At 49.3% G+C, this 26,785-nt stretch overlaps 1 long non-coding RNA gene across 1 annotated transcript; it reads left to right on the top strand.

Annotated features, from left to right (window-relative positions):
• The first annotated feature begins 7,440 nt into the window (after positions 1-7,440).
• On the top strand, positions 7,441-14,466 carry LOC103877422. Its single transcript, XR_002516942.2, has 2 exons — positions 7,441-12,767; positions 13,180-14,466. It is a non-coding gene; the product is annotated as an uncharacterized LOC103877422 (long non-coding RNA).
• Positions 14,467-26,785: the final 12,319 nt, after the last annotated feature.

The raw sequence follows: 26,785 nt of genomic DNA, 5'->3' as shown, positions 1-26,785 counted from the left end.
CACATTGTATGATTCCATTTTAGGGCAGAGAATAATAGGATAAATTTTAGTACATCCACAGCCAGAAAATGTCTGAAGGAATATAAATGAAGTTGTCATTAGTAGTTATCTGAGGGGTCGGGGATTACAGAGGAACTTCTATTTTCTACACGGCCTTTTTCTGTAGTGTTTGAATTTTAATTACAAGACTAGTGATTTATAAATTCATACACTCCACAGCCCCATCCATTACGATAGCACATAATATAATAACATTAGCCATGGACTTACCTAAATCTGCATAATTTTGGTCTCTTCAGGACAGTTGCTGCAATGCAGGCATAAGCAGAGGACAAAGCCACAGTGTGACCTGGGTGCAGAGCACTAGGTTGGGGATCCCCAGCAGATACATGACAAGAGCAATTTAAAAAATTATACCTTGACAAAATTATACATGATTATATGTCTTGGACCCTGGGAGTCTTATCAGCATTAAGCCCATGAATGCTAAATTCACACACAGATGACAAGAATCTATTGTACCAATTAAAGTCTTAGTAGGTCACTGCATACATGATAGACCAAAGAAGGCAACCAGCAGAAATTTAAGTTTCATATATAGAGTGTCGTAGAGGATATGAACAACAGATACTCTCATACTTAGGTATGCAAAGCTGGACACCCACTCTGGGGGGCAACAGGGCAGAATGGAGGAAAACGTCGGACTCACGTCCTACGACCCAGGAATTTTGCTTCTTGGTACCTACCCTGAGAAACGCTCATGCATTGTACACAAGGGGTTGTGTATGACAATGATCGCACAGTATTGTTTGTAATATCAAAAGATTAGAATACTGTAAATTTCCATTAATAGCAGAAGGGCTAAACTCATAGACATACCATGCAGCAGTTGAAAACAATGAGGGCAGTTCTCTGTGTACTCCCAGGCATCTCTCTACTGTTAAATGAAAAAGTAATCCATAATGTACAATACTATTTTACCACTTCTATAGTATCAATAAAATACAATAGTATTTTACCACTTCTATAGAAAATAAACAATGCAACATCTTTTTCAGATACAAATGGAAGTGAATAAGAAGAGGTATAGCAGGAAACACAGCAAACTGGTAACACTGGTTACCTCTGGAGGGTGGGGGATTGTAGTGTCAACCTTGTCAGTCACCTTTCAACTCTGTATAACAAGAAAACACCCACATATGACTTCTACAAGGACACTAAGAAACAGTGTCGTTGAGAAGCAACCTAGTCGCCATGGATGGGAGAACTGATGAACTAACTGAGGTATAGTCACATGATGAGCTCTATCCAGTAAACAAAATAAATGATCTACCCCCGGGCAGGGGCTGAACCTTACCATCATATTAAATGAGAATGTTCCATAAGATTACATGCAAAATAACAACTTTTCTATAAAAATAACTAAAATATAAATATATACTTTGAAAAACACATTTAGATCAGATTCTTTTGCAAAGTTATATAAAAACAAAGCAAGTGAGAGATGAACCCACGATTCAGGATGATTATTACCTCGGCCTAGTGGGTGGCAGGGGGCGGCAGGGGGCGGCAGGGGAAGGCGGGTAGTCTGGGACCACATAAGTGGAAGGGGTTACTGTCTGTATTGTCCTAGTTTTGTATTGGATAGGAGATTCAGAAATGCTTACCACATTATTAAAAAACAATTAAGGAAAGCAAATAAAAGAGAGCCATGTTATGTCCTGAATCAAAGACTAAGATTTACCCAGTTCTGTGTATTTGAGTTCCAACACAGAGAGAACATTCTTGCCTTAGAAGAGTGTTCTAGCCTCCATTTACTAGATTTTAAAGCACAATGAAAAGTGATGATCATTAAATTCCACTGCATTTTATTGAAAACAACAACAAAAACTGGAGCCTAAAATTTCCAGAAATAGATACAGACAAAAAATGTTAAGAACCATTTGATCCAGCAATCCCACTCCTGGGTATCTACCCAAAGGAAAAGAAGTCATTATACCAGAAAGACACTTGATGGCAGCACAATTCACAATTGCAAAGATATGGACCCAACCCACCAACCAGTGAGTGGATACATAAAATGTGGTATCACTATGCCATGGAATATGACTTAGCAATAAAAAAGAACAAAATAATGGTTTTTTGCAGCAATTTGGATGGAGTTGGAGGATATTATTCTAAGTGGAGCAACTCAGGAATAGAAAACCAAACACTGTGTGTTCTCACTTATGAGCGAGAGCTAACTTATGGGTACAAAAAGGTACACAGAGTGACAACGGACACTAGAGACTCAAAGTGGGGAGGGTAAGGGGGGGGACGGATAAAAACCACATATTGGGTACAATGTACACTACTCAGGTGACTGGTGCAGTAAAATCTCAGACTTCACTACTGTAGAATTCATCTATATGATCAAAAGCCATTTATACCCCAAAAGCCACTGAAATTTAAAAATATATATATATATCACACACGCGGGTGCGCACACACATGAAGAAAAAAAAGAAAATTATAAGAAGTTAATATTGACAGGCCTGGAACAAAAAAACAAAGACAGTATTTAGTCATTAAAATTTTGCTATTTCAACTTCATCAGTGTAATTAATTAATTTAAATGGAGAGGAGTGTTCATTGTAACCATAGGAATACATACATGTTTAGCTACTAAAGAAAAAATAATCAGAAGCAAATTCAATGGACTTATCAGTTATTATTAGACTTACCAAAGACTTATCAGACTGATTTTTAAAGTCCTGGTACAATAGATACTTTTTGCACCAACAATAACAGGAACAATGGAGGATAAGGTTTACAATCATAAGTGGCAAATGTGGCCTTCCCAATGATACTAAGAGTTCATGATCATTATAAAGGTCAATATGAAAATTTCACATGGTTAGTGGTCAAGGAGGAAAAATGCTGATAGAAACGGTGGTAAAATAGAAAATTATAAAAACCATTCGATCCAGCAATCCCACTACTGGGTATCTACCCAAAGGAGAATAAATCATACCAAAAAGACACCTGATCACAGCACAATTCAGAATTGCAAAGATATGGAACCAAGCTACATCCCATCAACTGATGAGGGGATAAAGAAAGGTGAGTACAGAAATATAGACTAAGACAACTAAAATACCTTAAAAAATACCTTATAACGTTGGATTTGGCATGGATTTCTTGGACATGACACCAAAAGCACAGACAACAAAAATAAAAACAGATAAATTAGACTATTTCAAAACTCAAAACTTCTGTACATCAAAGAACACAATCAACAAAGTTAAAAAGTAACCTTATGGAATAAGAGAACGTATTTGCAAATCATATATCTGATAGAGGGTTAATATCCAGAATATGGAAACTCCGACAAGTCAACAATAACCCTAATAACCCAATTTTTAAAATAGTCAAAGGACTTGAAGGGACATTTTTCCAAAGACAACATACAAATGACCAGCAAGCATATGAAAAGATGCTCAGCATCACTCATCATTAGGGAAATGCAAATCAAAACCACAATGAAATGTCACCTCACACCCACTAGGATGGCAGCAATCTAAAAAAGCAGAAAATAACAACCGTTGAGGAGGATGTGGGAAACTCAGAACCCTTGTGCACTCTTGGTGAGAATGTAAAACGGTGCAGTTGCTATGAAAAACATACAGTGGTTCCTCAAGAAATTAAAAATAGAAATACCGTAAGACTTAGTAATACCACTTCTGGCTATATACCCAAAAGAACTGAAGGTAGGATCTCAAAAAGATGTGTGTACATTACAGCATTATACTTGTAAATGCAATAATATAGGTACTTGTACATAGCACCATTATTTACAATAGCCAAAAGCAACCCAAGTGTCCACTAACGGATGAATGGATAAACAAAATATGATATAAAATACAATATTATTCGGCTTTTAAAAAGGAAGGAAATTCTGACACATGCTGCAACATAGATGCATCTTGAGGACACTGTGTTCAGCAAAATAAGCCAGTCACAAACAGACAAATACTTCATGATTTAACTCATATGAAGTGCCTGGAGTAGTCAAACTCACAGAAAGTAGAAAGAATGGTGGTTGCCAGGGCTGGAAGGAATGGAATGTTTAATGTTATTTAATGGGTACAGAGTTTCAGTTTTGCAAGATGAAAAAGTTCTGAAGATTGGTTGTACAACAATGGAAACATACTTAATACTACTGAAAGTATACTTAAAAATGATTCAGACGGTAAACTTCCATTATATGTATTTCACAGTAAAAATTTTTACGAGTAGCAACAAATAAACAAAATTGCAAAAACGTGATGTTAGCAGCTATGTAGGGAAATGGATATAATACACTCACAAGAGGAAGTGTAGCTTTTTGGAGTCATTTGAGTCTGTGAAGAGTTATAAAAGTGTAAGTTCTCACTGCCCAGGCAATGCCACTCTGGGGATACATATGTACACTAAATTTACAGAGATGCTCACAGCTGCACGATTTAAAATAGTCAAAACAGTTTAACAACTCAAGAGATGGGCTAAATATCCTTTAGTATAAGCACAATGGCATAAAATCATGCAATCATTCATTCATGATCTTTTTTGAGGATGAACAAGCAGATGAAAGTTATGCTTTCCACAGAAAAATACACACAATTTCAGAGCATTTATAGACTTCTAGAAACCCATCCATGGGACTTCCTTTGGGAAGGTTAAGAATCCTGAGAAAAAGCCTCTTCAAATGTGTTTGTGAACTCTGCCGGTACAGGGAAATATTAGTGGAAACAAAACTAAGTGTAGAAACAGATCAGACCAGAACATGTACACTGATTCCCGTTGCATGAAAAGTCCAGCGCCAGGCGGGCGGGCAGCCAGCCACAGAACAGGGACTGGGACCCAGGAGGAAGGGGCTAGACCTGACGCTAGGCACCAGAGGAGGCGGGGAAGGAGGGCAGAGGCAGGAGAGTTCACTGTGAGAGCTCAACAAGGAGTAGCTGCTGCCAAACATCTACATTCATTTACTCGCATTTCACAGACACAGGCTTGGGGAGGTTAAGTAACTTGCTCCCAGACATAAAGTTGCCAAGTAGTCCAGTCAGGATTCGAACCAGTTCCAGTGCCCTATTAGGTCCAAATCTACTCAGATGGGGAAACGGAGTCAGGGATGAGCAACAACCAGAGGCCCATTCAGGAAACACCAGCCTGCCCTGGAGGTCTTCTGCAGTGAACCCTCCCACTGTGACAACAACCCTCACAGGACAGGGCTCTCTGGTCACAGGAGGTGGGCTCTGAGAGCACCATGCCCCTCCTCACACACAGACTCCACAACACACTCCACAGGGAATAAGGTTTAAACGTAAAAAAACGAAACCATACAAGTTCCACAAGAAAGTATGGATTAAGATTTATACACTCTTGGGGTGGAAAAGATCTATACATAACAAGTTCAGAAACCACAGTGATGAACTATCCTCAGAAAATCATGTAACTTTTATCTATCTGAAACACAAAATTAAAAGGCAATCTATAAGCTGGAAAAAATATTTGCATCAAATATAACAAAATATTATTAATATCCTTAAGATGTAAATAGCTTTTACAAAACAACCAATAGAAAAATGACTAACTAGGAATTCGAAAATCATACACACACGCACACACACCACAAATGGTCAATCAACATATGGTAGAGATGTTCAATCGCCAGCAGACAAAGCAATGCTCACACCCACAGGGAAAGCAGACTCGATCCACTGGAGGAGCAAAGTTTTCAATGTGATAAAGCCCGTTCTGAGGAAGAGGGGAAGGCATCAGGTTTGCCTCACTAGTGAGAACACTAATTGAAAAAAATCCCTCCCTGGTGGGCAGTTCAGCAATATGAACCTGAAGTCTTAAGAGTTTAACAGAGTCACTTCCTTCTCGAAATGTATTTAGCATTCCCAAAGAGATAACAGACGTGAAAAAGTCTGAGCTACAAGTCATCCCAAGTATTATTTACTAAGAGGAAAAAAAAACCTAGAAAATACCCTGTATGTCCACTGAATCAAGATTGTTTAAATTGATAAAGCCATGCAAGGGAACATCCTGTCATCATTAAAAGAAGGTGTTCACTATATACTAGTCACAAAATAGAATTTATGGCATAATCCCATTTTTGTATAAAAATGTACTTATCCCATGCATACAAAAGAAATCCTCCAAAAGCAAATATGCCCATAACGATTGTTAATGGTAAGATTACTGAGGACTTTTTAAAAAAATTTCCTTATTTGCAAACTTCACAGTAAACTTTTTTTTTTTTAGCATATTAGAACTCAATGAAGAATTATTTAAAAGAGAGGAAAGGCAGTGCAGGGCTGGGGGTCCTGGAGGGTGGTGGCAGGTCATCCTAACCAGCAGGCTGGAAGATGCTGGAGGGGATGTCCTCACTCAGAGGAAGGTCACAGTCACCTGCCTTGGAACACACACCTGCTCATTTTTTCGTAATGTTAGTGTTCATTTTGCTATCTTCCTGTTGCCATTTCCAAACAGCATCAGTATGTTTTTGTTTGTTAAATATGAACACTTAAAACACATCATAAACATCTGAAAGCCTATTTGGGCATGTCTTCATTTCATGCCAGCACTGCACCGTAACGAGTAGCACATAGAGCCAGAGGGTAACACTTCCTCCAGAGGCCTCACCGTACATGGAGAGTTAGCCCTGGCATTAAGGGTCCTTGGAATCCCTTAAGAGTCACACTCAATAAGATGCACCGAGGGCAGCTGAGTCAATCTCCTTTTTGTAACACAGGCCGTTCCTGCAGTTCTCATTGTCGCCAACCTGGGCATACTGATGAGCCTCAACCAATACCGGCTCTCAGGGTCCTTTCCTTTTTAAAAGAAGTTCAAGTTCAACTTTTGCTATTCTTATGCCCCATAACTTTCAATTTGCACAAGATCAGCCATGCCCGCTCACTGAATTCCATTATATTACCCACACCTCTGGAATTCACAGAAAGTCTGAATTCAGATCTATGCATAAGGATGCAAACTGATTAGCAATAATTGCTGGCACTGCCATCAACACCTCCTGTTGATCTCACTTGATCTGAGGATAATTGCAAAGAATGTGGCCCCAGCCCCTGGACTGGAGTGGAGGCAAGGAGGGTGGCGAGCTGTTTTCAGCAGTCAGCCTCACCTCTCTGCTCCTGTGTCAACAAGTGCCATTTCATCCCCACTTCCAATCCCCAACATTTATACCCTGTGAATCAATTTTTTTTTTTTTTTTTGAGACAGAGTCTCGCTCTGTCGCCCAGGCTGGAGTGCAGTGGCCGGATCTCAGCTCACTGCAAGCTCCGCCTCCCGGGTTTACGCCATTCTCCTGCCTCAGCCTCCCGAGTAGCTGGGACCACAGGCGCCCGCCACCTCGCCCAGCTAGTTTTTTGTATTTTTTAGTAGAGACGGGGTTTCACCGTGTTAGCCAGGATGGTCTTGATCTCCTGACCTTGTGATCCGCCCGTCTCAGCCTCCCAAAGTGCTGGGATTACAGGCTTGAGCCACTGCGCCCGGCCATTTACACAGAGGCATCTATAGCAGTTATCTTCCAGGGTGGAAGCAACAGTTTTGTAATAATCATAAAAAACAAGAGGAGAAACAAGGAGTTCTGAAAAGAAGACAGGGTGGTTATAGAGGTGCTGGGATAAAAGCAAAGCAAAGGGGTAAGATAGGAAAGGAGGCCTGGATTGTTTCTGGGGCATCCAGGGAAAGGAGTGGCAAGCAGGAAGAGGACCCTGAACCCTGCACACAGCAGTGCCCCATTCTGGCGGTGCCATGAGCACAGACAGGTTTACTGGGTGGGTGGCTCAGTGACTTCTTTCCAGCACTCAACCCATTTGTCAGTAGTGTACACGTGGAGGGGTCACCCAGATACAACGGCACAGGCAAATAAGACACAGTTGTAAGGACGGCAGCCAGTCCCGCAGCTCATGAGAAGGAAAGAATCCTTCAGGTCATGATCCCCCACCATTTGTGTTGGTCCCTCTGGCTAGTCCCAGTTCAGCCCTTATCTCCCCTTCTCAGGCCAACAGGCCCAGATGAGTAGAACAAGCCTCCCTTGCTGCTCCCTTTGAAACAAGCACCTTCCTTCTCAGCACAGAGGCTGGCAGTGGCTTCCATTTTATGCCCAACGTTTGTCTCCTGTAAGCATAAACCTTACACCCCAAGAGGTAACACCGAACAGCAGTGCAAGGACAGAACAGTCCCACCCAGGACACAGAGGCAGTTTGCAAGCCAAGATGTACCCTCCAGATTCCATGTGCTTCTGCTCACACCTTTGCACAGCCTCTGCTTGCTTAGTGTAGCACACACACAGGGAAGCCCAGACGTTTTAGTCACTCAGTGAGAAAAAAGCCAAATTCTTTAGTGAGATAAGAATTACACATATACTTAGACCCAAATCCCAGACACATTCCAGCCTCCCAAAGACTATGGAATATACATATTATGTGTCCATTTCTGTTTTTATTCAGACTTTCCCCTAACCAAACAAAAATAAGTACCACTTAGAACTCTAACCAGGTAATGTTTTAAAATATTATGGCAAAGTACTCCCCACCTACACACACCCACCTTCACTGGCTTGAGTGGTTCATCACATTTCAAACAAATCATTACCAACTCCCAAGAGATACCCTCCCCACCCAGCAGTCTGCAGACCACTTGGGATAATAGCAGTTCTATCTGTGCATGGCCTTAATTACTTGGAGCTAGCAAATCTAGACCTAAATCTACAATATGAAGATACATCCACAACTTCCTTATGAAGAAAATGTGATAGGGGTCGAGAAATGTAACATAGCAATACAACAATTCTCATGAGTTTAGAACTCAAACCTTTATTTGTGCTGTAAAGTGGAAGAAAAATGATTAGTAATTACGTACATGACGTAACAGAATTAGTTCTTACCATACAGAGCAACACACCAGTACTTTTAACCATCTACTTTTACAGTTTCAATTTCACAACAGCATACCGGAGACTATTTCCCCATACATGCATGAATAATACACTCTAAATCCCAACAACAGGATGTTTGCATCATCCCCAAGTCACTGGTTAAGGACTAAACTACCATGTCAACATATTTTTAAACATTTAAAAAACGGAACCCAGAAGACAGAAAGATCCCAAGGATAAAAATAACCATGATTTTAAAAATTTTAAGTGAAATTTAAAGGGAAGAAGGAAATGATAAAAGGCCATTGGTATTACTTTACCAATTCAATACCGCAGCTCATTACCAAACAGGTTTTTCAGATCACACATGTAGTAAAGGCACCTCACCCACTCCCTCCCCACAATCCCCATCCCCTTTCCTTTTTAGCTCTTGTTTTCCACATGGATTTTAGGTGATAGTTTCCCCTCTAGCCTTGGATCATTTATAAAGCACAAACATTCAAACTAAAAATACAATAAATTATTCATTCTAACCTTAGCAAAGGTACATGGATTCTGTCTGCTACCAAGTATTAATTTTACAGTGACCACAAAAGGTTATTTGGTTCTTGTTACAAAGACTACGATTTGAAGATACTAGGTAGGTAAAAATTTTGCCATTATTAATATCGACCAAACACAGAAAAGACAACAGAAGTGTTTCTAAGGCACGATTTACATACAAAATTCCCTCGAAATGCACTGCAATTTCACTTCACTCACGATTTTCAATCACAAGGTATCTGTGACAAATGAGTTACAAATCCAGAGGAGCCCATCTGATCTCGTCTTAAGCGGTCCCTTAAATATGTCAAAAGCCCACAATGTAGGCATTTACAAGGTTTTTCTAAGACTTCCAGCTCCTGAAAAATCACACCTTCACAGCTTCAGATTGACCACCTAAGTTGCTAAGGGACAGTGAAGGATGCCGATCTGCTGTGTCTACAAGTCTGACACCCATCTTTCTAATGATTAATTCACTTGATAACACCCACACCCCAAATAAAACAATCCTCTAAAACAGGCTGCCTTGGTCACCGGGAGGAAGCTGGTAAAGACACCTGCCCTGCCTGTGAGATGGCATCATACACCCTCCCTGCGGGTTCTCGGAAAACGGGTGACTCTGTGTCATCTGTTTTCGGTTACACTTTTTCAGTCTTCCCCACCTTGCAGCAAGGCAAAACAATTGTTTTGGGGTTTTTTCTTTTTTTTGCACTTAAAGTTCTAAGCTTTCTAAGCAACTTTTCACTTCCAAGCAACAACTTAACCAACACTTACTATTATTAATTAGTATTTTCTTGGCTCACCCACCGCACAAAACTCCCCAAAGCCCCAGAGAATTTCCCTTCAACCTGCATTTCCTACCACCCACACTATATACCTAACCAACCCTCTCTCCTTCTTCACCTTCATCCCTCCCAGTACCAGTGCCAAGCTGCACACCCCCATCCCCCACACTGCAACTCCCACGGGACCAGTGCCAAGCTGTCCCCTTCTCCCGGTCTCCCACAACTCCCACCTCAGGGTCCTCTTATTAGAATGCCAAAAAAGCATTATGAAATCTAACGAAGTTCAGGTGCAAAAAAAACGAAGCAAGAACAAAAGAGCACTACCGGTATACCCACCATTACCTTCTCTTAGTAATCTGCAATGCAATCACAATGCCCAAACTAGACCTGCCATTTTTCACACACAGATTTGGGAATGACCAATTTGTACCCTCCCAGAGTTTAGCATAACACAATGACACTCTTGACAATCTGCTTCCTCTAATACATCCCCCGTCTAAGGCATTTAAAATTAAACAGCTTTCCAACACCCCAAGTTATTTCATCAGGCTAAGAACTTCTCCGAGCAACGCATAGGCAGGCAGGCAAACAGGGGGGGTAGATGAGAGGTCACGGGGCTCCATCTGCAAGCTCCATCTATAAGGCATCAATCTGCGTTGTGGCATCAACGTTAAAATGTTCTACAGCTTAGGGATCTTCTTGAAGCAAGGTTCCAAGCACAGAACTAGTATGACCGGAGGCTCAATTTAGAAGACGCAGCATCTGAAAACCTTTACCCCAGGAAAGGAGGGGTGCCTGCTGGCATTCATGGGCTCTGGAACAAGCATTTATTCAAAGCTGATGGCCCCTCGAGCCGGATGCATCTGCTGTGGATATTTTAAGATTGCCCCCCATAAGCTCATCTGAAAACTTTAAATGGTAGCCTCCTGAATACAGGGCTTCCCCAGCAAGGCCTGGAAACACGACATTGGAGAACTTCCTCCTCCTAAGCCTCTGGAAATTCAATCTGCAGGCATCAATTGAGGCGGGCTCTCTCCTCCATGGTCTCCCCTCCTGCACTGCTAGGACTCACACTGGCCAGGGGCTCCATGTCTCCCGGTTCCATCTGCTCGCCATGAGGAACACTATAGTAACAAACCACGGTCTATGAGGCATTTTTGTGACTTTCAGCTGGATGGCTGCAGGCCCACCCAGGGGTGCACATTCACTCCCCACCCTCTCTGCAGGCAAGCAACACCGATCCGCCCCACCCCAGCCTCAGCGGGAAGGCCTCTCTTTCTCCACCATTACCAACAATACCGACTCCAAAAGCCACTCGGCTACTGTCCCGGGCTTACCAGACGACCAGGTAATGTTTTAAGTGAATGGGTAAGTTAAAGGGAGGAGGAGGGGTGGAGTGAGCTCACAGAAGAGTTTAGCGCCAAACCTAGAGAAAAGTCCAAAAGGAGCACTGCCACCTGGAAAATAAAGCGTTGGTCAATGTTGTCCCAACACCCGAGCAGCGTGCCTCGCAGTCCCGGCCTGTCAAACATGCTAGGTGCTGCACCAGTCACCAGTGAGGATGGCGCCTTAACTCCACATCACGCCTCAGACCACCCCTCACCTCCGCCCAGGGGCCTGGCTTCGCACCCAGACCTGGACGCTCCACCAGGCTGGGCCCGGCCTGGGCCCTGTCCCAGGCCGAGCGAAAATTACATACCACCCTGGGCCAGAGCGGTCAGCCCCGCCGAGCTAAGTTCAGTTCCACAAGACCAGGCCTCATCCCCAGGCGGGTTCACAGCCCTTGGTCTGGAAAAAAAGGGGCTGCTGGCATGGACAAGTTGAAGCTTGGCCCTCCCGGCCCTTCTGCAGCCCTGCACCCACTGCCTGCCTTCCTGATCGTTTCCAGGGCCGCAGCGGCCCATTCATTCCTCGTGGCTCCTCCACCCCTTCTACCTCTCCCTGCCTTCCTCCTTCCACACAGACCAGCGCACGGGGGCTCGCTCAGCCATGCAAGAGCGGCTCCCTCCCAGAGGTCAAGTTCCCCCTCCAGCAGGCAGTAGGGACAGCCTGGCCTGGAGCATGGCTGTCCTCTCTGGGGGCTCCTGCGGGCATTTTCCACCACGCAGCCTGCCCCACTGTAGTTTCTTCAGACCTAGTCTCCTTGTCAAGCTTCCTTCTCGTACCCCCAGGGCCCCCAGTCTCATCTAACTCAATCATCTCTCCCTGTCTGTCCCGAGGCCCTGAACTGGTCACTTCCTCCCCCACAACTACACCCAAATGCGCATCCCTCCCTATCGCTAACTTCTGCTGGACCGGCCACAACTTTTGCTTTTATAGCCCTCGGCCGCGTCACCGGGGTCACTGTTCAACGGGACGATTCCTCCACGGCCACCGGAAAAAAAGTCCCTCCCCGACCCGGCCCGGGGAGATGACCCGGGCGGTGCATGGTCTCCCAGGCGCCCCCGACGCAAGGACCCCAGTTTATCCCCGCTTCTCCTTAGCAGTGCTTTTTGGGATCGCGGACAGCGCTCAAGGTGACATTTGGAAGGCGGATGCCATGACGAAGACTTTCTTCCTGGGTGTTGGGGTCGGGCGGGGCGCGCTTCCCAGAGAGAGGGGCTCGGGAAGAGGCGGGCGGGGGCGCCCTCCTAAGTGGGCGACGGGAGCCGCCGGGGTCGCCTCAGGTCACCACGCCCCGACGAGGCCCGAAAGAAGGGCCGGCAGGACGTCTGGAAAATTCCAGGCGGCGGCGGAGGGATCTCTGCAGAGGGCGCGTCCCGCCAGGAGGCGCGCGTGACTCTCGGGCGGCGGCTCCGAGTCTGGCTCGGCCAGTGACGTCAGCGTCCGGGCGGGGGGGGGGGGGGGGGGGGGGGGTGGAGCGGCCCAGAAGCCCAGCAGCCCAGCCGGGCGCTGCGAGGGGACGTGTAACGCCCCGCACCCCAACAGGCGGTTTCTGTGGTCTGGAAATCCTGCTGCGGGCTGATGGCGTCCAGGATCCAGTGGGTGACAACATGGAATCCCGTGGAGCTGCGCGGGCGCTTCGGGGACAGGCGTCGTGGTTGTGACTGTTCCCAGGGGCCTGGCGAGGGGACGTGTTTCCTGAGAACGCGCATCCCTGACGGGGTAGAACATTCAATAAGTGTGTTCAGGATGGATTAAGTGGGAAAAGGCCGTTGCAAAATAATGTAAAACCAAGATTTTGTGCGGAAAGCAGTATCTGTCATAGCCGAGGGACCGGCTGTCGCCTCATTTTACATTTGGGTGGGGATGGGGAGAAAGGTTATTTGTTTATTTATCTGCGGCATTTGCAAGCAGGCACCCCTAGCCTGGCTCTTCTGGAAGCAAACCTGGTGAACTCTTGAGCCCTCCACCAAGGCAGGCAGGACCCGAAAGTCTGGAGAGGACTTTGGACCGTGTAGCGGGCGCCTCCCTTGCTAGGGGGTGCAGGGTGATGAGGAAGCCCTGGCCCCTGAGGTAGAGGTAGAAAAAGAACCCCGGTCCAAGTAACCAGAACGGAAAATGGGATCTGACAGGAACTCCTTGCCAGGAACCTCTCCCTGGTTAACACCCACACCCCATACAAAACAACCCCCTAAAAACAGGCTCCCTTGGCAACCGGGAGGAAGCTGATGACATTTCGCCTGCGTCTGTGAGGTGGCATCAGCAGGCAGGGCTGGGCCCGACATGCACCCCTCCCTGTGCTTCTCGGAAAACTGGTGACTGTGTGTCATCTGACCTTCAGCACAGAAGGTGGTGATGTGGCAAGCCCAGGCTTGCTCCCTGGCGGCTGCTTAGCCCTGTTTCTCTGCCGGGGGAAGATTCCGGCAGTGCGGCCTCCTCCTGACTATATCTCCCAGGGTGGGTTGGGGTGGGGTGATTTGGCCTGAAAGAACCGTGTGGAAAGAGGGAATTGTCTGTCAGAATGTTCTAGAAAGCTGGGCAGCTTATGAAACGTATGGAGTGACTCCCCTGCTGCTTCACAGTACTGGGCGGTGGAGTCAGCCAGGCCTTTCTTTTATCTCTCCAGGCACCTGAGAGGTGGGTCATCCCCACTGTAGTGCTGTTTCCGGGCCCCAGTTGATGTCTTAACTTGCTTTTCTCTATCTCAGGTCTCAAAATCTCTCTAATTCACACACATCATTCCCAAATCCCAGAAACAAACTATGGTAGATTTTATTTTTCAAAAAAGAGTGGGATCCAATTGCTTTTGAAGGCCAAGGTGGGAGGATTGCCTAGAGGCCAGGAGTTTGAAACCAGCCTGGGAAACACAGCAAGACCCTGTCTGGACAAAAAATGAAAAAAAAAAAAGGCCAGATGCACATGACTGCCTGTAGTCCCAGCTATTGGGGAGACTGAGGCAGCAGGATCTCTTGAGCCTAGGAGTTTGAGGCTACAGTGAGCTAGGATTGTGCCACTGCACTCCAGGCTGGCCAATACAGTGAGACCCCTTCTGATACATGTATATATGTATGTATTTTCTTTCTTAAGTAGGGAGAATTATTATTATTATTATTATTATTTTTTTTTTTTTTTTGAGACGGAGTCTCGCTCTGTCACCCAGGCTGGAGTGCAGTGGCGCGATCTCGGCTCACTGCAAGCTCCGCCTCCCGGGTTCACGCCATTCTCCCGCCTCAGCCTCCGAGTAGCTGGGACTACAGGCGCCCGCCACCACGCCCGGCTAGTTTTTTGTATTTTTAGTAGAGACGGGGTTTCACCATGTTAGCCAGGATGGTCTCGATCTCCTGACCTCGTGATCCACCCGCCTCGGCCTCCCAAAGTGCTGGGATTACAGGCTTGAGCCACCGCGCCCGGCCTAGTAGGGAGAATTATTGACATACAAAGCATAGGATTCTGTAAAGCATGGGCTTCCCTGTCACAAAGGGAACCAAGGCTCTTTTGTGCCCTTGTGTCTGGAGCTGCCTCTGCCACCCTGGGTTTTTGAGGATAAAAGGGCACTGTTTCAGAGGGTCCTTATGTAGAAGCTTTGCTGGCCTCCAATTTCCACACAGTTCATTTTTCTCAGGAAAGGAACATATTTAAGGAGAGATGAGCTGAGGGTAGACAACCACATGGGTATCTCTGTCCTGCCTTAAGGGGCCAAAGCTGTGCCCACAGTAAGAAGGGTACACATTGGGCCGGGCGCGGTGGCTCAAGCCTGTAATCCCAGCACTTTGGGAGGCCGAGGCGGGTGGATCACGAGGTCAGGAGATCGAGACCATCCTGGCTAACATGGTGAAACCCCGTCTCTACTAAAAATACAAAAAACTAGCCGGGCGAGGTGGCGGGCGCCTGTAGTCCCAGCTACTCGGAGGCTGAGGCAGGAGAATGGCGTGAACCCGGGAGGTGGAGCTTGCAGTGAGCCGAGATCGCGCCACTGCACTCCAGCCTGGGCGACAGAGCGAGACTCCGTCTAAAAAAAAAAAAAAAAAGAAGGGTACACATTGGACCTGGGTTCTGCTCTCTTCTTCTTCAAATAAGTCTAAAAATACCTCTGCCCTGCTGGAGGGCGAGAGCAGGGAGGCTGGTGTCAGCAGATTTCTCTAGATCAAAACAAGTTGTTCCAGAAAACAGCAGCAAACAGAGGCCCTTGGATTCCGGGGTGGGGCTGGGTGGTGAAGGCCCCACCCTGCCCGGGTGGGTGGCCACCGTCTGCTTCTTCCCAGGCAGGCAGAGGAACAGAAGGGGGGGCTGCTTTGGCAACATCTGGATTCCAGGGTCAGCGCCCTGTCTCCAAGGCCTTCCTTCCTTTTCTTTTTTTTGATGGAGTCTTACCCTGTTGCCCAGGTTAGAGTGCAATGGTGTGATCTCGGCCCACTGCACCCTCCACCTCCTGGGTTCAAGCGATTTTCCTGTCTCAGCCTCCGGAGTAGCTGGGATTACAGGCTTACACCACCACGCTGGCTAATTTTCTTTTTTGTATTTCTAGTAGAGACAAGGTTTCACCATGTTGGCCAGGTTGATCTCAAACTCCTGGCCTCAAGTGATCTGCCTGCCTCGACCTCCGAAAGTGCTGGTATTACATGGGTAGCCACAGCGCCTGGCTCTGTCTCCAAGCCCTTTCTTGCGTCTATTGCCAGTCAGGATCACTGGTCTCTTGGGTGCCTGGCCCCCACATCTTGTTGTGAAGCCAAGTCAGCTCTGTGGTTTCTAAACATATAGACAGACCAGTCCCAGGAAGTACCTGGGTTTTCCCATAGGAGCCCCTGGAAAAGGGGAGCAGGAGCTGGGTAAGAAAGGGTGGTGCTTCGGGCTTATACCAAGGGCAGGACAATGACAGTGTTGCTACTACTGCTTGAGAATGTGCAGGGCCGCAGCCCTCCATTCTCCATGGGTCCAGTTCTGGAGCTGTGGCCTCCAGGGCCATTTTGGGCTCCCTGCTCACCAGAGATCTGAGGCCTAGGCCCTTTCTGAGCCCTGAGGCCCCTCAGCTCAGGGCCTGGGTCTGGAAACTGCAGTGTCACTGTGTGCTGGCGGGGAGCCCGTCTTTCATGCCTTGTAGCCAAGGCAGGAAACATAAGCTGGGCCCCATCCCCAACTCTAACCGGCCTCTTCCTGTGAGGCTCTGGCCTGCTCTGCCCCCCTCTCTCATGTGACCAGGGCAGGCCACCGCACCCAGCCTTGCTTCGCCCATTTTGAGGCTCCTCTCGGCCTTAGCATCTCTTGATTCTGACAATGTAGTTTTTCCTGGAACACTCTTCACCCAGTTGCTGCCTAGTCCACCCCCACTGCTCCTTCAGGCTCTGCCCCAAGGTCACCACTCAGCCAGCCTCCTGACCACGGCTGTAAAGCACCCCCCGAACTTGATCTCCTCGAGGGAAGGGTTTCGGTCTGTTTTGCCTGGGATCGCTGTCCCCTGGCACGGGACTCTGTACTTTATGTTTTGTAAAGGTCACTGAGCACGGTGAGGCTCTGGGTAAATATTTGTGGACTGACTGAGGAAGGGAGTTCCCAGGTCAGCTGTGATGACAGGCCCAGCTCTGTGGGTTCCTAGGTCAGGAGGCAGGAGAGGGAAGGGCAACAGCTGCTCTCTGTGGACTGGGACTGCCTGGGGTGGTCAAAGAGAACTGGAGTGCACGCTCCGCCACACGTTGGCAGAGGCAGAGGCATTTGAGGGAGAGGGGACTCCCACGGCCTTGTGGTTTACAAAGCCGAGGTGAGGTGAGCATGTCCCGGAGCTGCTGCACCCACAGGAGCCACTGTGCCAGCCCCAGCCCCACGGGCCCTTCCTCCTTCCCAATTGTCCTGGGCCCTCCTTCAGCACCTCCCATACCCCCCACACATATTGAGCCCTCCAGCTATTTTTAACACTTTGACCTAATGTGGGCTGGTCCACCACGTGTGCTGGAAAGCAGGCTGCCCGCCAGGAAGGCGAGGCAGGGGAGGGCCCCTCAGGAGGGAGCTTCTCACTCTTGCATTTGACCCGTCTCCTCGGGCTGTGTGGGGTCTGTGTGTGCCGTTTCCTCACTACTGTCGAGGCAGATCTAAGGGGGGCTTCCTCTGCGCAGGGCCAAGCCCCAGGCCTCAGGCTGTGCTTTACAGGAAAGAACTTTGCGGTGTCAGCCCCTGCATCTGGATCTCCTGGGACTACCCCCTGTTCCCTGCCATGCTAGAGTTCCTGGGCGCCTGCCCCTTACCCCAGGCCCTGGTCCCCCGTCTTCCTGAGCACGCACTCACTCCTTGGAGCCTTGTCTGAGCTGGCACCCCAGAACACCCTGCCCTCCTTGCCTCCTCCTGCCTCTTCACTAGCTCACTGTCACCTCTGTCTCCTGTAGCCCCATCCTAATGGTCACAGCGTTCACCAGACCTTCCTTTTCCCATCCTGCCATGCTGAGCGCCTGTGTCCTCACTCCTGTTCCCGCAGAGGGAAGGCCTGTGGAATGCGTGTTTGGGCCCCATAGCCCTGCCTCCCCGGGCTGCCCTGCACCTCCAGCGGCCCCTAGACCTCCTCCAACCCTCCCCCCCCCCCCTTGGCCAAATAAGCAAGCCCAGCTTTCCTAGGCCCCACACTTTTGCCTGTGCCAACCTTTCCAGCTTCCTCCCCAAGCCCACCCACTGGGAATCCTGGCGCCAGCTCCTCTAAGCAGGGAGCCCGGGTGCTGACATCCCACCACCTCCACCCCAGGTCTGCAAAGCCCTCTCTCTTCTCCAGGACCGCCAGCAGCCCTGCCAGAGCCTACCACTTTCTCTTGGGTCCCTACTGACGGGAATGGCGCACTGTGCTTGTCCCGGTGGCCCCATCACAGCACCGGTTGTGACTGTCCTTGAATCTCTGAAGGAGGCTTTTCTGCCCCAACCCACCTTGGTCTGATTGAGTGCCCTCTGTGAGCAAGTTGGCCGTGGTGCCAGCGCTTCCGCGGGGGAGTAGAACCCCCCTGCCCGCGAGGCTGCTGACCTTGACGATGCTGTATGGGAAGCCTGGCTGGGAGAACCTGTCAGGGTCACTTCCACCCCCACAACAAAGTGCCAAGGTCAGATGGGCACCGGACAAATAAGTCCTTGGGAAGAGCTGGGACTATTATTTTTCTCTCTTTTTCAAGTTACGCCAAATAGTTAAAAATAGCAGGAGGACTTAGTGTGTGAGGCGGGGACAGGAGGTACTGGAAGAGGACCCAGGGCAGCTGGGAAGGAGGAAGGGCCCAGGGGCAGAGGCCGGACAGTCAGCTGCCTCAGGAGGGAGGCGACTAGTGCCAGGTTGTGCTCACCCCATCTCTTAGATGTCTGCAAATAGCCCCAGTTTAAATATTTTTACTAAGTTGTCATTTCACAGAAAAACACACGTCTAAAGCAGAATCCATTTCCAGGACATGGATGCTAATCTTTGGAAAACTCAGGACCCATCACGAAGTTGAGGAATGCCCTCCCTTACCACCAGGGAAACAAACCCCTTACCCTGTGTTCTTGAAAGTTGGGGACCCCCATCATGGGCCCAGTGGTAGGAAGAAGGTCAGGGCAGTCAGGAGCCAGGACTCCCACTCTGAGAGGGGGTGAGCACGCAGCGCCAGACCCAAGGCCCCCCCACATTCTGCCGTAGGGCACGACCCTGGTTCCAGGTTGCCTGGGCGGGCGGTACTGTTCACTGTCCCTGCAGCCGGTGGGGAGGAAAGAGTGGGCTCAGCTGCCCCCTGCTGGCCACAGCCGAACCAGCAACCTGCAGATGGACGCAGGCTCCGCCCCACCCACACTGTCCGCCCAATACGGGCGAGGGGCACTGGACTTGCTGCTTAAAACTGAAGTCCTCAGACCCAGGCCCAGCCCTGCACCCCTGTTCTGGGTGAAGTTGGGTAGTCTGCCTACTTTTTTTGAAATGTGGGGTGGATTTGGACAGGGAGAAAATGCCAGGTGGCTCTAAAGTCCTCTGCGCCAGGGAGAAGAATGAGCGATGAGAATCTGTCCCGAGGCCTGCACCTCCTTTGGGTCAGGACTGTCAGTGTCCCTTAGGCTCAAAGTCACAGGCTTTGGTTGACTGACCCTGCTCCATCCCATGCCCTCTCACTTTGCACCATTTACCTGTATCCTACTGAGCCGGTCAGGCCCCCTCCTCCAGGAAGCCTTCTTTGATCACTGCTCCCCCACCAGTCTATTGTCTGTTCGTCTTTGTCTTGTGTTGGGTGGTGGCCGGCACATCTGTTGGGGCATCATGTGTGTGCAAAGTGACCCATTTTCCTGGTCTTTATGTTCTTATGCCCGGTGTCATCTGAAAAGCTGCCTGGACTCTGAGCTGATGTCTCCATGGGTAACTCAGTTGCTAATCCTGCAACTCTGTGTGCAGGGAGCAGTTGGAATTCCTGCTCCCTGACAAGTGTCAGAGGCCCCTGGCACATCCTCCCCAGCCCTCTCCTTTCCAGCTTTATCTGTGCCCCTTGCACCTTTGTTTTGTCAGACTGAGCATGACAGCGTCCTGGGTCGCCTTGGTTGCTGTGGCTTTTCTGAGTCCCAGCAGCACCTCTGGCCTCCCGTGGGTCTCTCCATGCACTACCACTTGGCTGAGGGCTGGCCATATGAAGCCTCAGCTGTGGGTCTGCGCAGGCTTCTTGCTGGGCTTGGGTTGTAGCTGGAGCCTCCTGTGTCCAGCTAGCCCCGGGTTGGGAAGCCCCCAGGAATGCCCCAGCTGCTGCGGTAAGTGGATAATGACCTGGAAACCGCAGCCTCAGAGGGGACAGTAGGATCACATGTGTTGACTGTTCTGGTCACCTCTGCCACCTGCATTCTGAAGAGCTAGGGATCGTCTGGGAACTGGGGACTGTGAAGATCTTGTCCCACTGCACTGTCCTCAGGGGCAGTCTGGGCAGAGCCTCTTCAGGTCTTCCAGCCTCTGGATCCAGGTGCTGGCTGAGCCAGGCTGTGTGTGCCAGGCTGGCGGGGTGGGGAGTCACTCCTGCTGCTCCGTGCAACCCAAGTGTAGCTAGGATTTAAAAATAACAGCCTTTGCTGTGTTAAAGAGCCCCAAAGAAGTCCAAGACAGTAATCTGTAGGGTGGTGGGAAGGGTTAACTGTGTTCCTCCAAAAGGATATGTTCAAGTCCTAACCCTCAGTGCATCAGAATGTGACATGATGTGGCACTAGGATCATTGCAGGTGTTATTAGTTAAGATGAGGTCGTGGTGGAGTAGGGTGGGCCCGTAGTCTAATCTGACTGGTGTGCTTGTAAGAACACAGCCATGTGAAGACACAGACACTAAGGAAGATGCCAGGCGACCACATAGGCAGAGACTGGCTGTGCAGCCGCAAGCCAATGAATGCCTGAGTGGCTGGCAAGGCAGCAGAAGCTAGGAGCAGAAAAGGAAGGACTGCCAGGGTTGCAGAGGGAGCACGGCCCTGCTGAAACCTGGATTTTGGGCTTGTAGCCCCCAGAACTGTGAGACAATCTGTTTACTTTTTTTTTTTTTTTTTTTGAGACAGAGTTTTGCTCTGTCACCCAGTGCAATGGCGCTATCTCGGCTCACTGCAACCTCCACCTCCCAGGTTCAAGCGGTTCTCCTGCCTCAGCCTCCTAAGTAGCTGGGATTACAAGCATGCTCCACCATGCCCGGCTAATATTGTATTTTTAGTAGAGACAGGGTTTCACCATGTTGTCCAGACTGGTCTCGAACTCCTGACTTAGATGATCTACCCGCCTCGGCCTCCCAAAGTGCTGGGATTACAGGGGTGAGCCATCGTGCTGGGCGAGTTTCCATTGTTTAAAGCCACCCAGTTTGTGGTACTTCATTATGGCAGCCCTGGGACACTAAGACAGGTAGGAACCAAATGACTTTCGGTCACAGTGAGTCTTAAGGATGAGTGAGTGAATGAGCCAGACACGATCACTCACAAATGCAGCCATCACAGGCTGCAAATGCTTTCACATCTGTCACCCATAACCCCCTGAAGCACAGGTGACTGCTCCACTACGCAGATGAAGAACCCAGGGCTCAGAGAGCTGACTTCTGGCCTCACAATGGCATGACCACCTCCCCAGACTCTGGAAGTCCAGGTGCCTGCCTCTCCTTTGCAGATGTGCACAAAACACCGTGCCCTTGTGGGTGGGAACAAACCACTACTCTTGAGCGCAGTACCACCCAGGCACAGCAGGCATCATATCGTATCTCTTTTATAACCTGAGAAAGTAGGTATAGGCCGGGTATGGTGGCTCACGCCTCTAATCTTAACATTTTGGGAGACCGAGAAGGGTGGATCACCTCAGCTTAGGAGTTCAAGACCAGCCTGGCAACATGGCAAGACACCGTCAATACAAAAAATACAAAAATTAGCTGGGTGTGGTAGTTTGTGCCTGTAGTCCCAGCTACTTGGGAGGCTGAGCTGGAAGGATCTTTTGAGCCCAGGAGGCAGAGGTTGCAGTGAGCTGTGACCCCGACACTGCGCTCCAGCCTGGGCGACAGAGCGAGACCCTCTGTCTCTCTCTCTCTAAATAAATACTCTTAAAAACCAGTGAATAACAGAGCATTCTTACTTTGGGCCTGTGGAGTAAGAATAGTCAGTTTCAGCAGGGGACAGCAGTACAGCCAGATAGGCTAGGGGGAGTGGGGCAGGGGACATGGGGTGTTGGGATGCCTAGGTGGGGAGGGGGTTGGAGAATGCGTTTTTTGTTTTGTTTTGTTTTGTTTTGAGACAGAATCTCGCTCTGTCACCCAGGCTGGAGCGCAGTGGCATGATCACGGCTCACTACAGCCTTGACCTCCTGAACCCACGTGATTCTCCCACCTCAGCCTCCTGAGTAGCTGGGACCACAGGCGTATGCCACCACACCGGCAATTTTTTTTTTTTTTTTTTTTTGAGACTGAGTCTTGCCCTGTCATGCAGGCTGGAGTGCAGTGACATGATCTCGGCTCACTGCAACCTCCAGCTCTCAGATTCAAGCGATTCCCCTGCCTCAGCCTCCTGAGTAGCTGAGATTACAGACATGCGCCACCACGCCCAGCTAATTTTGTATTTTTAGTAGAGACTGGGTTTCTCCATGTTGGTCAGGCTGGTCTCAAACTCCTGACCTCAGGTGATCTGCCTCCCTTGGCCTCCCAAAGTGCTGGGATTACAGGTGTGAGCCACTGCGCCCAGCCACCTGGCTATTTTTTGTAGAGACAGGGTCTCTGTTGCCCAGGATGGTCTTGAGCTTCAAGACTCAGGGGATCCTCCCGCCTTGGCCTTGAGCACACCTAGACTTTCAAAAGGGAGGGGAATGTGCTTAGGCAGAAGCCCTGAGGCCGGAGACTGCAGGGTGTTCTGGAAACAAGTGGAGCCAGTGTATCTGGTGGGCCAAGGACAATCCAGGACTTGTGGGGCCTGAAACATATTTTTAGAGGCCCTTTTTTAAGATAAATTTTTTTTTTTTTTTTTTTTTTTTTTTGAGACGGAGTCTCGCCCTGTCACCTAGGCTGGAGCGCAATGGCACACTATCTTGGCTCACTGCAAACTCCACCTCCTGGATTCAAGCGATTCTCCTGCCTCAGCCTCCCGAGTAGCTGGGATTATAGGCATGTGCCACCACGCCTGGCTAATTTTTGTGTTTTTGGTAGAGACAGGGTTTATCCATGTTGGTCAGGGTGGTCTCAAATTCCTGGCCTTGGGTGATCCACCTGCCTCGGTCTCCCAAAGTGTTGGGATTATAGGCATGAGCCACTGCGCCCAGTCAAGAAAAATAATTTTTATTATTTTTTGAGATGGAGTTTTGCTCTGTTGCCTAGGCTGTAGTGCAATGACACAATCTTGGCTTACTACAACCTCTGTTTCCCAGGTTCAAGTGATTCTCCTGCCTCAGCCTCCTGAATACCTGGGATTATAGGTGCCCACCATCACGCCCAGTTAATTTTTTTTTTTTTTTTTGAGACAGTCTCGCTTTGTTGCCTAGGCTGGAGTGCTGTGGCATGATCTCAGCTCACTGCAACCTCTGCCTCCCAGGTTCAAGCGATTCTCCTGCCTCAGCCTCCCGAGTAGCTGGGACTACAGGTGCCAGCCACCACGCCTGGCTAATTTTTTGTATTTTTAGTAGAGACAGGGTTTCATCATGTTGGTCAGGCTGGTCTCGAACTCCCGACCTCAGGTGATTCCCTCACCTTGGCCTCCCAAAGTGCTGGGACTACAGGCATGAGCTACCACACCCAGCCTAATTTTTGTATTTTTAGTAGAGACAGGGGTCTCACCACGTTGGCCAGGCTGGTGTCAAACTCCTGACCTCAAGTGATCCACGTGCCTTGTCCTCCCAGAGTGTTGGGATTATAGGCGTGAGCCATTGACCCTGGCCTTCGACTGCTGAGGGCCCCCAGGTGCCCTCCTTTCACTGGGACATTAGCCTGGATTATGCGAGCGACGCCGTGTAATCAGAGGGTCCTTCAAGAAGAGTCAAAGATGTGAGGACAAAGGTCACTGTGACCTGAGGACTCCACTTGCCTTTGCCAGCTTGGAAGATGAGGAAGGGGCCAGGAGCCAAGGAATGTGGCGGAAAGGGGTTCTCCCCCAGCGCCTCCAGGAAGGAAGGAAGACACTGAGACCTCCACATCTGACTGACAGAGCTTGGGATAATGAACGTGTGTTGTTCTCTCCGAGGCCATGGTCCTGTGTCACAGCAGCAACAGGCAACTGACACAGGTGGCCTGGGCAGACTGGGTTTGGGCAAGAGGGAGGGGCTCCAGGCCCATGAATGGGGGTGTCTCTGCCATCGGCAGCCCTGCCACTCCTGTGGCCCCAGGGCACCCTCCCAGCTTTCCAGACACGGCACTCAGGCGGAGGAGTCTACACCTGTTCAGGGCCTCGGCTGCCCAGACACTAAAGCTCCCAGCAGTCCAATGAGGTGAGCTCTTTTTTTTTTTTGAGACGGAGTTTCACTCTTGTTGCCCAGGCTGGAGTGCGATGGCATGATCTTGGCTCACCACAACCTCCGCCTCCCAGGTTCAAGTGATTCTCCTGCCTCAGCTTCCCGAGTAGCTGGAACTACAGGCATGCGCCACCGTACCCAGCTAATTTTGTATTTTTAGTAGAGAGAGGGTTTCTCCATGTTGGTCAGGCCGGTCTCGAACTCCCGACCTCAGGTTATCCACCCGCCTTGGCCTCCCAAAGCACTGGGTTTACAGGCATGAGCCACCACATCTGGTCGAGGTGAGTTGTTTTTTTTGGGGGGTTTTTTGGGGACAGGGTCTTGCTCTGTTGCCCAGGCTGGAGTGCACAGTTGTGCGAACACAGCTCACTGTATCGTCGACCTCCTGGGCCCAGGTGATCCTCTAGTCTTAGCTTCCCAAGCAGTTGGGCATGACACACTTGTGCCACCATGCCTGGCTAATTTTTGTATTTATTTATTTATTTTTGTAGCGATGGGGTTTCGCCATGTTGCCCAGGCTAGGCTCAAGTGACCCTCCTGCCTTGGCCTCTCAAAGTGCTGGGATTACAGTAGTGAGCCACTGTGCCTGGCACTGTTATTCCCACGAAAGGTCACAGGTACCCATGGTCATGGCATTGTGCTGCCTTGCCAGGCAAAGACGATCGCACAGAGGACAAGCCACTCACTGTCATGGACACCCAAGGAGATGGCCCTGTTCCCACGACCACGCTGCCAAAGGGACAGGTGGCATACTCCTCCCGTCTCTGGAAACATTCATTGTGAACCTCAATCTCCCAGTGGTGCTCCTCCTGCAGGCCCAGGTCCTGGGTGGCTGCTGCAGGGCTCGTAGTCCTTCAGGGGGGTCTGCTGCTGTCCTTTCCCTCCCAGGTAGGTGTTGACAGCAGGATCTGTGGGAAACAAATGGCCTCCTGCCAGGCCTGGAGCATGAGGTGCCCTCAGGAAGGGCATGAGCATCTGCAGTTACCCACCTTGGTCCCCAAAGGAACCCCAGAGCCCCTCCTGGGCAACCTGGGCCTGGCAGTACTATAAGCCACCAAGACAGCTTCACTCGGGTGCTCCATGGGCATCAAACTGGCCGGCCTGAGGGCTGCACACCTCGATACACGTTTCACGAAAACCAAATATGCAGCCTGTAATCAACTCCTGGACTGTCACAGACACACCCTCATTATTTCATATCATGAGCCGCCCCAGAGTTTGTTAGAAACTGATTTTATTAATAAGTCACATGATACAAAAGAATGAGAACATTCAAAGAATGAGTAAAATCCTGCTTTGTCCCAAACGACAAGCAGAAAATGTTAAGGCACAATGGATGCTCAGAAAACAAGAAGCTGAAGGGAAAACACGTCATCTGTGTACTCAGACATACACACTCCAACCCACCACACTGACACACCCTTGCCCGCCCATCAGATAAGAATTCACCTGGAGGGCCGGGCGCGGTGGCTCAAGCCTGTAATCCCAGCACTTTGGGAGGCCGAGACGGGCGGATCACGAGGTCAGGAGATCGAGACCATCCTGGCTAACACAATGAAACCCCGTCTCTACTAAAAAATACAAAAAAAAAACTAGCCGGGCGAGGTGGCGGGCGCCTGTAGTCCCAGCTACTCGGGAGGCTGAGGCAGGAGGATGGCGGGGAACCCGGGCCGGAGCTTGCAGTGAGCTGAGATCCGGCCACTGCACTCAGCCTGGGTGACAGAGTGAGACTGGCCTCAAAAAAAAAAAAAAAAAAAAAAAAAAAGAATTCACCTGGAATCAGCTGGGGGCGGTGGCTCACGCCTATGATCCCAGCACTTTGGGAGGTCGAGGCAGGCGGATCATGAGGTCAGGAGTTCAAGACCAGCCTGACCAACATGGTGAAACCCTGTTTCTACTAAAAATGCAAAAAGTAGTGGGGCGTGGTGGCACGCACCTGTAATCCCACCTACTCAGGAGGCAGAGGCAGGAGAATCGCTTGAGGCAGAAGTTGCAGTGAGCCAAGATTGTGCCACTGCACTCCAGCCTGGGTGACAGAGCAAGACTCCGTCTCAAAAAAAAAAAAAAAAAAAAAAAAAAAAAAAAAAAAAAAAAAAAAAATCACCTGGAATCAAAGCAGTGGGGCTGGAACAACCTGCACTGGAGCCGCCAGAACAGGTGGGCAGGTGGCTTGGTGAGACCGAGCAACTCCGGGAGGGGAGACGAGAACTGGCAGCTGACATGACCCTGTGGCCAGGACATTCCAATAGAC

The sequence above is a fragment of the Papio anubis genome, chromosome 12 (genome assembly GCF_008728515.1).
Source record: "Papio anubis isolate 15944 chromosome 12, Panubis1.0, whole genome shotgun sequence".
Lineage (NCBI taxonomy): Eukaryota > Metazoa > Chordata > Mammalia > Primates > Cercopithecidae > Papio > Papio anubis.
Note: the sequence above shows the minus strand (reverse complement) of the source record. Positions and strands in the feature narration are given on the sequence as shown.